Genomic DNA, 10,812 nt, shown 5'->3' with positions numbered 1-10,812 from the left:
TTCATTCAGACCTGGAGAGCTGGAGTTGAAAGAAAAATTCAATAAAGCCTCCTTGATGTTTTTGCTTTTCTGCCCATTAAGTTGTTGCCAGATGTTTTAATTAGATATTGTTATTAACAAGAACGTAACACACAAATTAAACCTGCTCCGTGCTTCATTTCATTTGGCCAGGAAGGTAATGTTACCCAAGTGGGTTCTCTAGAGAGCAGGGGATCTGCTTTGTCTATTGTCCTTGCCTCTGGAATGGCTCTGGATCTGGGTCCCAATTCTGTTGTGCATCTGAGCATCCCTAAATCTGTGGGGTGGAGACGAGCATTTCACTAAATTCACACAAACAGCAAAGACCTTCATGTCTCACCCTGAAACCAAGACATCCAAAAATCACATGGAAAATACAACTGCTAGGACCCTGGGCTAGATAATTTGGGTTTTTTTCTGAGCCATACACCTGCAGCCTGTTTTTGCAATACTGATACAGGGGGAAGATAATTCTTATCCTGACACAGAGTGAGATGGAGATGGGCTTTGAAAAGCAAATATAATTTAGATTGTGCCTTCATATCAAGGACATTTCTTAGCAGGGCATCTTTTTGAGAGGGGCAGCACTGTGCATCACCTGCAAGTTCAGTTCTGACCTCTTTTCATGCTCCCCAGCAGTGGTCTCATGCAGGGCACTTAGCAGGCAGCAAACGTGTCCCCTCTGCTCTACAGCCTTGGGTCCAGGTCAGGACGGACAATAAGACTGGATGGCTCAGATGGAGAGATCAGAAATAGATCCATCTCTTAAATCTCCTGTGTGGAGGTGGAGCTCTCTAAACACCAGGGAGAGGAAAGTCAGACCTTTGGAGTGCGATTAGAAAATGAGCTAAGTGGTCTCACAGAGTGTGGAGGAGTCACAGAAACATAGGATACCCTGAGCTGGAAGGGTCCCACAAGGACCAGAGTCCAGCCCTGGCCCTGCACAGACCCCCCAACAGCCCCACCCTGGGCATCCCTGGCAGGGCTGTCCAAACGCTCCTGGAGCTCTGGCAGCCTCGGGGCCGTGCCCATTCCCTGGGGAGCCTGGGCAGTGCCCAGCACCCTCTGGGGGAAGAACCTTTCCCTGCTCTCAGCCTGAGCCTGCCCTGGCCCAGCTCCAGCCGCTCCCTGGGTGCTGTCCCTGGCCCAGGAGCAGAGATCGGGGCTGCCCCTCGGGAGGAGCTGCAGACCCCAATGGCTCCCCCCAGTTTTCTCTTCTCCAGGCTGCACAAGCCAAGTGCCCTCTTATGGCCCCTCCAGACCCTTCACCATCCTCATGTCCTTCCTTTGGACACTCTTGCACAGCTTTAGATCTTTTTTTATATTGTGGTGCCCAAAACTGCCCCCAGCACTCAAAGTGAGGCCACCCCAGCCCAGAGCAGAGTGGGACAATCCCCTCCTTCAACCAGCTGGTGATGCTGGGCCTGATGCCCCCCAGGACAGGGGTGGCCCTTTGGGCTGCAAGGACGCTGCTGACTCACATTCAGGCAGAGTCAGAGAAGCATCAAGGACTGAGCACTGCTTCAAGCACTACAGCCCCCTGAAGTCACTGACTGTGCACCAGCTCCGAGCAGCTGAGGTGCTGTCCATAAACACGCCTGTGTCTGGGAGCCTTGTACGTCCTGCCACACTAACAGACTCCTGGAAAGGCTGCCAGCTGCCCTCCTGCCCTGGCCTTTCTCTGCAGAGCCACTGCCATCTGTCTGAGCTTTGAAAAGGTCGTGGTGCCATGGCCCTCAAGTGCTGGGCATTGACCTTTTCTGGAGGGGACAAATACTGACACTCAGCATTTCACCACCCATCTGCCAACATGGAGATCCCACAGGAAGGGGAGGAGGGCTTCCTGCTCTGGTAGCTCTACACAGACAGGGAGAGAAAGCCTGGCACTCTACATGAGCATCTGAAAGAGGATTTGGGCAGGAGCAGAGCTGTGCTCCCCATTCACAGCTGCTCTAGGGACAGCTGGGGCAAGGAGAAGGTCAGGGGCAGGATTAGGTGACACAGAAGCCTCTGGGCACCTGTGGCTGGACTAAGACACCTCTGATGGAGTGGGGGAAGGATGCTCCTGTCACACAGGGATTGGGTTGATTTAATGTTGATTCAAGCACCAACTGCAAAAGACTCCAGGGTACTTTCTATGTTTGCAAACACTGCCTTTGGACCACTTTCACTGCCTGTGCCTAAGTTTCCTGCTCTGAAAAATACAGACTATGGTGGTTTTTAGGAGGTATGGCAAGGGTGGGTCCAGGAGAGTGTGCAAGCTACTCTGTGGACACAGAATTGTCACCAGCTGGAACAACTGGCCTGGGTGAGAACATAGTGTGGGAGTGAAGGTTCCCCTTGCTGCCCTCACTGCCTGTCCCCAGCCCCTCAGAAGCTAAGACCCCAATCCCAGTCCTGCCCACCAGCCTCTCTTCCATGCTGTGCATGAAAAGAACTTGGATTACAGAAGCTGGGAGCTGCAGACAGAGAACAGAGCAGTGACAATTAGGATTTAGCAGAGCTCCCAACACACAGGGGAGCAGGTACACCAAAAGGACTGCAGGGCATCATGTTAAAGAGGTGGGGCAGACAGACAGACAGACCCATGTCCAAGGCACGATGCAGTTCTCGGGTTGCATTTTTTAATAGGCAACAAGTCTCTCACTGAGAATCTCTAAATCTCAGCTCCTGCCTCTTCCTTCCTCAGGGCCCACCAGGCTCCCCCGTGCCTGGCACCTGTTAATGTAATCATCCCAGCAGGGGGAAAAACTTTGCAAGAATTTCCCTTAAACAGCTTTCTCCCCAGGACACCAGCATCTACATGTAATTACAGCATGTGTGCTGCTGGCCCAGCGCTGAGAAGGAAAACCTGCAAGCTCACCAAAGCCTTCCCCACTCTCCCTCCCAGCCCCATCCAGGGATGTATCACCTTGATTGCTCAAATCTGACTGTTTCCCAATCTTCTTTCATCTCACATTGACCTCCCAGCATGGCAGGAAGCAATAATCAAAGCTGTGACACGTGTGGTAGCCCTGTGCCAGACGAGGCATTAGCAGTTCCTTTAGATTTAAGCTCAGTTCATAGCCACCCGATAAATAGCCTTCCCAGTGAGCTCCTCAAATCCACAGTCAGTTCATCAGGAAGCACTTGTCCCAGTTTCACAAAAGGCCTGAAAATGAGGCAAATAGCCAAAGAAAAGAGCTTATTCGAGTTAAAATGACTCTAATACAGGAGCAACAGACAGGAGGGGAAAACATGCGCTGTGCAAATGTTATCAGCACACTGGGTTCCAAATGCCAGTTTACAGCTTTAGGCAGCTTTAGGCAGCAGAATACAGAAGGGATTGTCCTGTGTTGATGTAAAGTAGGAAGCAAGTGGCAGGAAATGCTAACAGGGAGCAGTAAAAGCAGATAGCACAGGATAGCAGGCGGATCACCGTGAGCCTGGACAGACAGTTTGTGTTCTCACACCGGGCTAACTCCTCTCCTGACCTGTTTTTCCTGGTTTTCTCACCTATTCTGGCTACATTAAACTTGAGATTTTCTTATGTGTGCTGCAATCATCACTTCAGTTTCCCACGCAGATGTTCTGACTCTGTCAGGAGCCTGGAGGGATTCTCAGGATCATCAGGAATGAGAAAGCTGTTCAGAGAGGGAAAAACTCATAGGAAAGAGCCCTGCCTGGGAGCACAGGAATGTCAGGGACCTTCTGGCTAGAAAGGGCAGTCCTTGTCCTTGCAGGTGTGAAAGGAGAAGCTCAGACCTCAAACCTTCTCTTTTCTCTCTGCATCTTCCACCAGCAGGCAGGGAACCTCTTCTCCCGACGTGTTCTCACTGTGCTCGTGCCTCAGCTGCCTCAGGAGCTGTATCCCAGCAGCTCATGGAGCCATTTTACCTCTCCGGAGCTTCTCCCATGTCAGTCTGTCTTTTACCAAATCACACATGCTGTTGCTGACTCTTCTGACCTCCTGTAAGTGTTCTGTTTTCCATCTTCCAGCCCTCCTCTGCATTCAAGCAAGGTTAAGCTTATCCACCCTGACCTTAAGAAGCCAGACATGGTCGGTGACACCATTTTTTGTCTATATTTGCTGACAAACCCCTCCTGATACATCCAAGGATAGCATTTGCCTTTCTTTGCCTGGCATCTCAGTCAGGCTGCAGTCACTCAGACCACACAGTCCTTGACCATTTGCTGCTCATCATCTCCTACAGTTTATCTCAGACTATCACAAATCCTCACATTCCTGACCTGTCATCTCAAACTTTCGGTTTGCCCTCTCATTTCAATTATTCTGATTCTCAAGGTTATTTAGTTCTTTCAGTCTTGTACTCTCATTCTTCTCTGTGTTGTCAAAACTTCCAGTTCTGTGTCACTGGGTGATTTTAGCCTCAGGATCCTGCTTTCATTGCCAAGATCATCCACAAGAAGAAAAGATCAGTTCCCAAACAGTTCTGTGAGAAACTCTTCTGGTAAATTCCCTCCAGAGAGTTGCACCTCACCTTACAGTTTACTAATCCTCCTTTCCTTCAGCTTCACTAATAATTTCCCACGTGGCACCTATCAGATACCTGACTGAAGCCTAGATAAAGGAGATCAGCAGCATTTCCTTTGTCTAGAAAATCAGGTATTTTATCAAAACAAAGCTATCATGTTCGTCTGACACAATCTACATTTCGTAAACCCATGTTGCATCTTATCTCATTTCCCCTTTATCTCTGCGTATTTAATTGTTCTTCCCTTCAAAATTCACTTTGAAATCTCCAGTCAAGGTTAGACTAAGAGGCTTGGAGTTAACTGGGTAACTTTTTCTCTGCACGTTACTACTCCTACTGTTCTCTGATCACTACTCCTACTGTTCTCTGATCACATGGCATTTGGAGACAAGACGTTATTAGTGACCTTTTTCTGCTGGACCTGCACTTTAATTGGAGGATTCTTTCTGACCTCAGCTGAGGTGCAGTCCAGTGTCAGGGTGTAATACAAAGGAATGCTTACACAATCCCAGAGGCCTGGGAGAAGCACTGTGGGACTCGATGCCTGCTGGGATTCACTGTAAAAGTGACTAGAAAGGAGGCTGGCTCTGTACAAGCAGGGAGCAGAGGGGATTAACGAGGTGAGACTGGGCTGGTTTGTTTGTGAGCAGCTTCAAAAATATAAAACTTATAGCGGTGCTTGTCAAAGTGCTGCTTGCAAACTTCCCCACTGTCACAAGCGACTGCCAGAGCTTTAATGTTAATTGGACAGATTGTCTCTGGTTTTGAAGGGAAAGCTGTGATTAATGAAACAACTGTTAACGAGGCTGGAGCAAAGCAAACCCTTCACCTTCCTTCTTTTGAGAGGAGGTGAACAGCAACTGGCTTTGCCCTTAAGAAGCAGCTGACTGAGAGCCCTCCTTAAAAGCACTGCCAAAACCAAGCTGCAGAGATGAATTCAAGGAGTGGAGAGGCATGAAAGTGCTTCATACCTCCAGGAGGAGGCAGGAAATCCACAGCCTCCTCTGTACTTTAGTTCCTGGGCAAGGTTTCCTCAGTTTAGACATTCAGAACTGACTAGAAAGCACAGTCCTGGACCTTAGGTGGCTTTGGGCCCACACAGGTTCTCCATGGTCTTTTGCAATCTGTGACTTTGCAGTGATCTAATTTGGGGACATTTTGCTCTCCTAATTCAGAAGTGGCTTTAATGTTTATACTGGCTGCAGAATTCCATATTTACACTCACAGAACTCGCCAAAGGAATGGGTATAGATCCTCCTTGGATCTAAAACCTAATGGAATAAGTGGGATTTTTTTAGTCTTCATCATTGTCTTTCTTTTCCCTATTCATGAACCCTTGATCTCAGTCTTTGCACTGCTTCTACCACCATCCCTGAATTTCAGACCTGCTTCCTAAGTGTTTCTGCAGATGTCGATCTCAGAACACAGAGCTTAAACCAGACAGGACCTTCACCCTCTGTTACAACCCTTTCCCTCCCATCTCCAGGAACACGGTATCTTAACACACACGGCCTAAAATATTTCCTGTTGTTTTCAGTGAGAAACCCCATGATTGAGCTCAGGAGTATCCAGCTCTCCTTTGACATTTTTCTCCAATTTGTCTTCTACTGAAGGAAAAGATTGGAGCAGTTGGTGTCTGAGCCCTACAGAGTCTTCCTGCTTCCCCAGTGAATTCGCTGGGGCATCTCCATGGAGCCATCCAGCCCCACTACCAACACTTGGACCTTAATCTTCCTCACCCTGTCATCAGCAGCACACCAGGCTGAACTGAAGGGGACACAGATCAGGCCTCCAAAGTCTGCCTTGAGCAGTGAACTGAGAGTTCTCCCCCCTCTCACAATGTGCTCGCACTCCGAGGTCTCCGGTCATTACTCTCCTTGCTGCCTCATTACCAGAATGGGCCATTAAAGTTTTGCTCACTTGAAAATGATCTCTTATTATCTCTCCATGGAAATTGCCCCGGCAACAAGCTTCCTTCAATATCTATCAAGCCAAAGAAAGCCATTAGAGAAATTACAGGAGCTGCATGGATGCTCCCGCCCCGTCCCCGGCAGGTGGGATCCCCTGGCTCTCCGGGGCCGTGCGCGGCTCTGGCTCCATCATGAGGCCACTGGAAGAGCAGCCAAGTGTCCCTGTGAAGGTCCCTGTGAGGGTGGGGCGGAGGAGACCTGGAGCCCACCCTTTGAGGCTCCCCCCAGAAAGGTGACCTGGTGCTCTGTGCCAGCACCTCGGGTGGCAGCAGCTAAAGCAGAGGGGAATGGCACAAACTATCCATACAAAGGTGTGTAAATGTTCCCAAATAATCCTTCCTGGCTGCTTTCTTTTGGAGTGTCTCTCATGAAGAGCCTGGATAGTCTCCTCTCTTCACTCTGGATGTCCACAGTGTTTGTCTGGCTCCATAGCACCAGGCAGCCTTTTCCAGGCCATGGATGCAAGAGACGTGTCAAGGGCATGATTCATTTGACCTGCTGTGGACACCAGCACGGGATGGATTGCACCCCAGAGGTATCAGTTTCTCTCCCCTGTCTGCAAAAGAAGAGCAAATAACTCACTGCTGAGGGTAACTGTGTTGTCTGATGAAACAAATTCTCAGAGTATCATTTCTGGAGGTGCCAAAGCATTTGGATTAGGGACCTTGGGAAAAAAAAAAAGTAACACCATTTAATCATTTCCAAAATATAGCCCAAACCCGTGCAGAGGAAGGACTTGGTCTCTTGATATCTGGGTGCTTGACGGGGAAGTATCAGACTTCACCAGACTACCTGAGGCTGTATTTGATATTTTAAATGTTACAAAAGCCTCTGGATTCACACAGGACAACAGCAGGTGAGGTCCCAGGTCCTTCTTTATCCTGTACTGTCTCCTGTGACTCTGAGTCACACTGAAGGCACATGGTTATTATTTTTATTTTTATTTCTCTCCCTCAGCAGAATAACAGCCCTGCCCTGTCTGCCACCTTTGACAGCAGTGGAAGTCTAAAACACTCAAGGCATTTTGAGACAAACAAACTTGAAACAAACTGTGGGAGGCAGGGCCCTGCTCTGCCCTTTTGACCACCGCACTCTGCAGGTTGCATTTCCGCACTTGGGAAGAGGCTTGATTTGCTCCTTGCAGCCCTGAAAGTGGGGAAGGGAAGAAGAATAGGGGCATGTCTTCATTGCCAGTCAGAGGTCTGCATTCGGGGGGGGGTGGGGTGGGAGCTGCTTTCCAGCACAGAGGTGTCACCAGCAGCAGGGTACAGCTCACCCGGAGCTGAGACACACGAGAAGGGAGGGATGGCACGGGGTTGTCTCCCAGGCTGCTGGCAGCAGTGATCATTATTCTGGGAGTGCAGGCTGCTCCCCAAGGGTGCTGCATGTTGGATATCTGCTTTCCTTACTCGCTGATGCGGACCCTTCCCGTGCCATGCAGCTCCCTGCTGCAGGCGTGTTCTCCTGCCTGTCTCCTGCCTCTTCTATCACAAGGTTTGTGCCTCTCCTCCTTGTCCCTTTTCCCACCACCTTGTGCAGTTAGAAGGCCACAGCACTCTGCTCTAAGCAAGGGGTGGCACATGGCTGTCAGAGCAGCTGGCTCCAGGGAGATCTTTGCATCCTGCCTGCTGCTTTTCTGGATTTTATCCTGGTTATTGTTGTCTGTGTAGGGTGTTCACTCTGGTCCCCACAGCCTCCCCCTGGTCTGGGGGAGCTGCTCTGCTCAGTGATGGACCCCAGGATTCAACCCAGGTCCCCAAGGGCTGTAATTATGCCGCTAAAAAGTAACTCAAATTCCATGAGTCCCCATATTCCATTTGTACAGCCACCCTTGCCAAACTGCCTGGGCACAGTGGTGCTGTGGCTTAGCCCAGGAGAGGATGGGGAGAGAGAAGAAAAGAGACTGAAGGAGAAAAAGGCAATTTATAAGCAAAGTGCTGCCAGTACTGAAAAGCAAATGGGCAATATGGGCAGAGAAAAGAAAACCATGGGCACGAGTCATGTTCTGGTAGGGTCAGAAGGTTTCTTGATAGAGCTTTTCAGAGCCTGCCTGGTGTGTAGGTCTCTCTTGATGACCTGGAGCTGGTTTGGAAGGTGTATGCAGGGAGAGTATTGGGAAAACATTTGCATTTTTCCACACAGAAGTCTCACAACCCCTGCAAATCTCCTCTTGGTTGTTTCCCTTGTCAATGCCACTGAGATGAGTCCATATGAAAAAAAAATTAAAAGAAAATGAAAATAAAGGTAATAAAGAAAAAAACCATAATCTCACAGAAGAAGAGACACATTTTGCTAAGCACAAAGCAGATTGGGGTCTCTGGAGGCTCAAGCAGTGTTTATAGGACTTGGTTTGGACTTCATAGCCTGCTCAGCTGCAGCAAAGGGATGTAGCCCAAGATTTTTGTTAGCTGACTTGGTCATAAAGCAGCCAATTAAGTCTGGAACTCCCAGGGGAAGATTTCATTTCTTTCAGCTGGGCCCCATATGTGCTCTCTTTCTCCAGCTGGCCGGCAGCCAGCTCTGCCAGAGCAGCCCCGGCGTTCCCTGTACCTGGAGAGTCTTGTAAGCACCCCGTGGGTTCCCACTTACACTCCATCACAGAACTGCAAGTCGGGACTCCTGCATTCCTTCCCTGCCTCCATCTCCTCCTTGAGATATGACTTCAAATAAATCATTTCCTTCCCTGTGCCTTCTGTCTGTGAAATGTGGCTAATGACGCTCTCCTGCCTTTTCAGGTTGCTCTGAGATTCCCTGCAGTCTCAAGGCAGTGTTAGTGTTGAGATAGGACTGGATTGCCCAGCTCAAAAATGCTTTTAGGAGACCTGATTGTGCTGAAGGTGGGGTTTGCTGACTGAGGCAGAGTGGTCAGAGGGTAAAAGATCAACAGACAGGAGAGGAGAGGTCTGAGAGCAGCAAAGATCAGAGCATCCAAGGAGGAGGAGGATGAGCAGCAGGAAAGATCCACCTTGGTTAATATGATGTCAGGAATAAGCTTTCCAATGTGTTATTCACCAACAAGAGGATGGGGTCACTTTCTGCTTTTTGAAACGTTTTGGGTGTTCTGGGTTTGATACTCCACTGTGGTGACACATCCAGGGTAGTACTGGGCTCTTGTAAAACTAATCCAGCAACAGATTCAACTCAAAGTAAGCATTTACTGATTGGATGACATTAGATCATCAAAATTATGATAACAAAGGGGCTTTCAAGTATTTCCCCAGGCGTGAGGATATCAATAGACAGTCACAGGACAGCTCTGCTGCTTCAGGGAGCAGAAAGAAATTTGATCTTTGGGAAATTGGATTTGAATTTTCTGCGTGGGGTAAAGAGACTGTGCCCATGTCTCCCAGGCATTAAAGGAAATAGGAAATATTTGGCCAAATCTAACCTGGATATACTTAGACTCTAGCACGGGTGTTCTGGGCCATTTCACACTGGGGAAGATGTCACTGTTTAATTGAGATTGAAAAACTGAAGGGAAACAAAAATAACTGAAGACCTAAATGGGGTTTGTCTATGGCCACCCCATGTGGCAGGAATTCTCAGAAGGCATTTAGCCTGGGGAGGAATGTTAATGGTGGGAGTATTTCAGAATTGTGAGAGTCTTAGTGAACAGGAATTTATTGCTCTTCTTGCCTTGGAATCATAATATGGAAACTGTGATCTTATTCGATTAGATTAATGGTTAGGCAAATTTAATACAGGTCAAAAGAAAAAAAAAACCACCACCAAAGCTGATGTACTGTGCAGTCAGTTCATGTAATTCACTGCTGCAGGAGGTCAGAGAGTGATGTGCTGGAGCTGGAGTTAAGAAAGAGCTCTGTAATTTTACAGCCATTAAGAGCATGTCATTATACCTGTGAATGGGGGAATGGAAATCTCAGACCTGAGAATGCACGGAAAGAATAGCCTTAGGAAAGAAATTTCCCCATCTTCTCCCATCACCTTTCACACGCCTGGGAGCTGTATCAGGCTGGGTTATTGCCATTACCCCTGGAATTGCCTGCTGGCAGCCCTCAGAACGTGTGCAGGTGCTCAGTGGTGCAGTGAGGCACGGCCAGAACTCGACTCCTTCAGCTTGCTGAACAACACTGGCTTTCCTTGCAGGCTCCCAGGGCCCCCGGCTTTATTGGTTTAAGGAAATCCTCACTGCCTGCACCCTGGAATGCAACAGCCACAGAATTCCCCACTCCTCCAGCTCCACTGGGACTGGCCAGCAGCACACAAGGAGAAAGGCAGTGCTGTTGTGGTGGCCTTCTACTAAAACTCCCTCTTCCCATAGAGAATTTTTGCAGTTGGCATCTCACAGCCTGGGCCTCATGGTTTCAATGAGAGCAGAGGGTGTTCAG

The sequence above is a fragment of the Corvus brachyrhynchos genome, unplaced genomic scaffold (genome assembly GCF_000691975.1).
Source record: "Corvus brachyrhynchos isolate BGI_N302 unplaced genomic scaffold, ASM69197v1 scaffold305, whole genome shotgun sequence".
NCBI lineage: Eukaryota > Metazoa > Chordata > Aves > Passeriformes > Corvidae > Corvus > Corvus brachyrhynchos.
Note: the sequence above shows the minus strand (reverse complement) of the source record.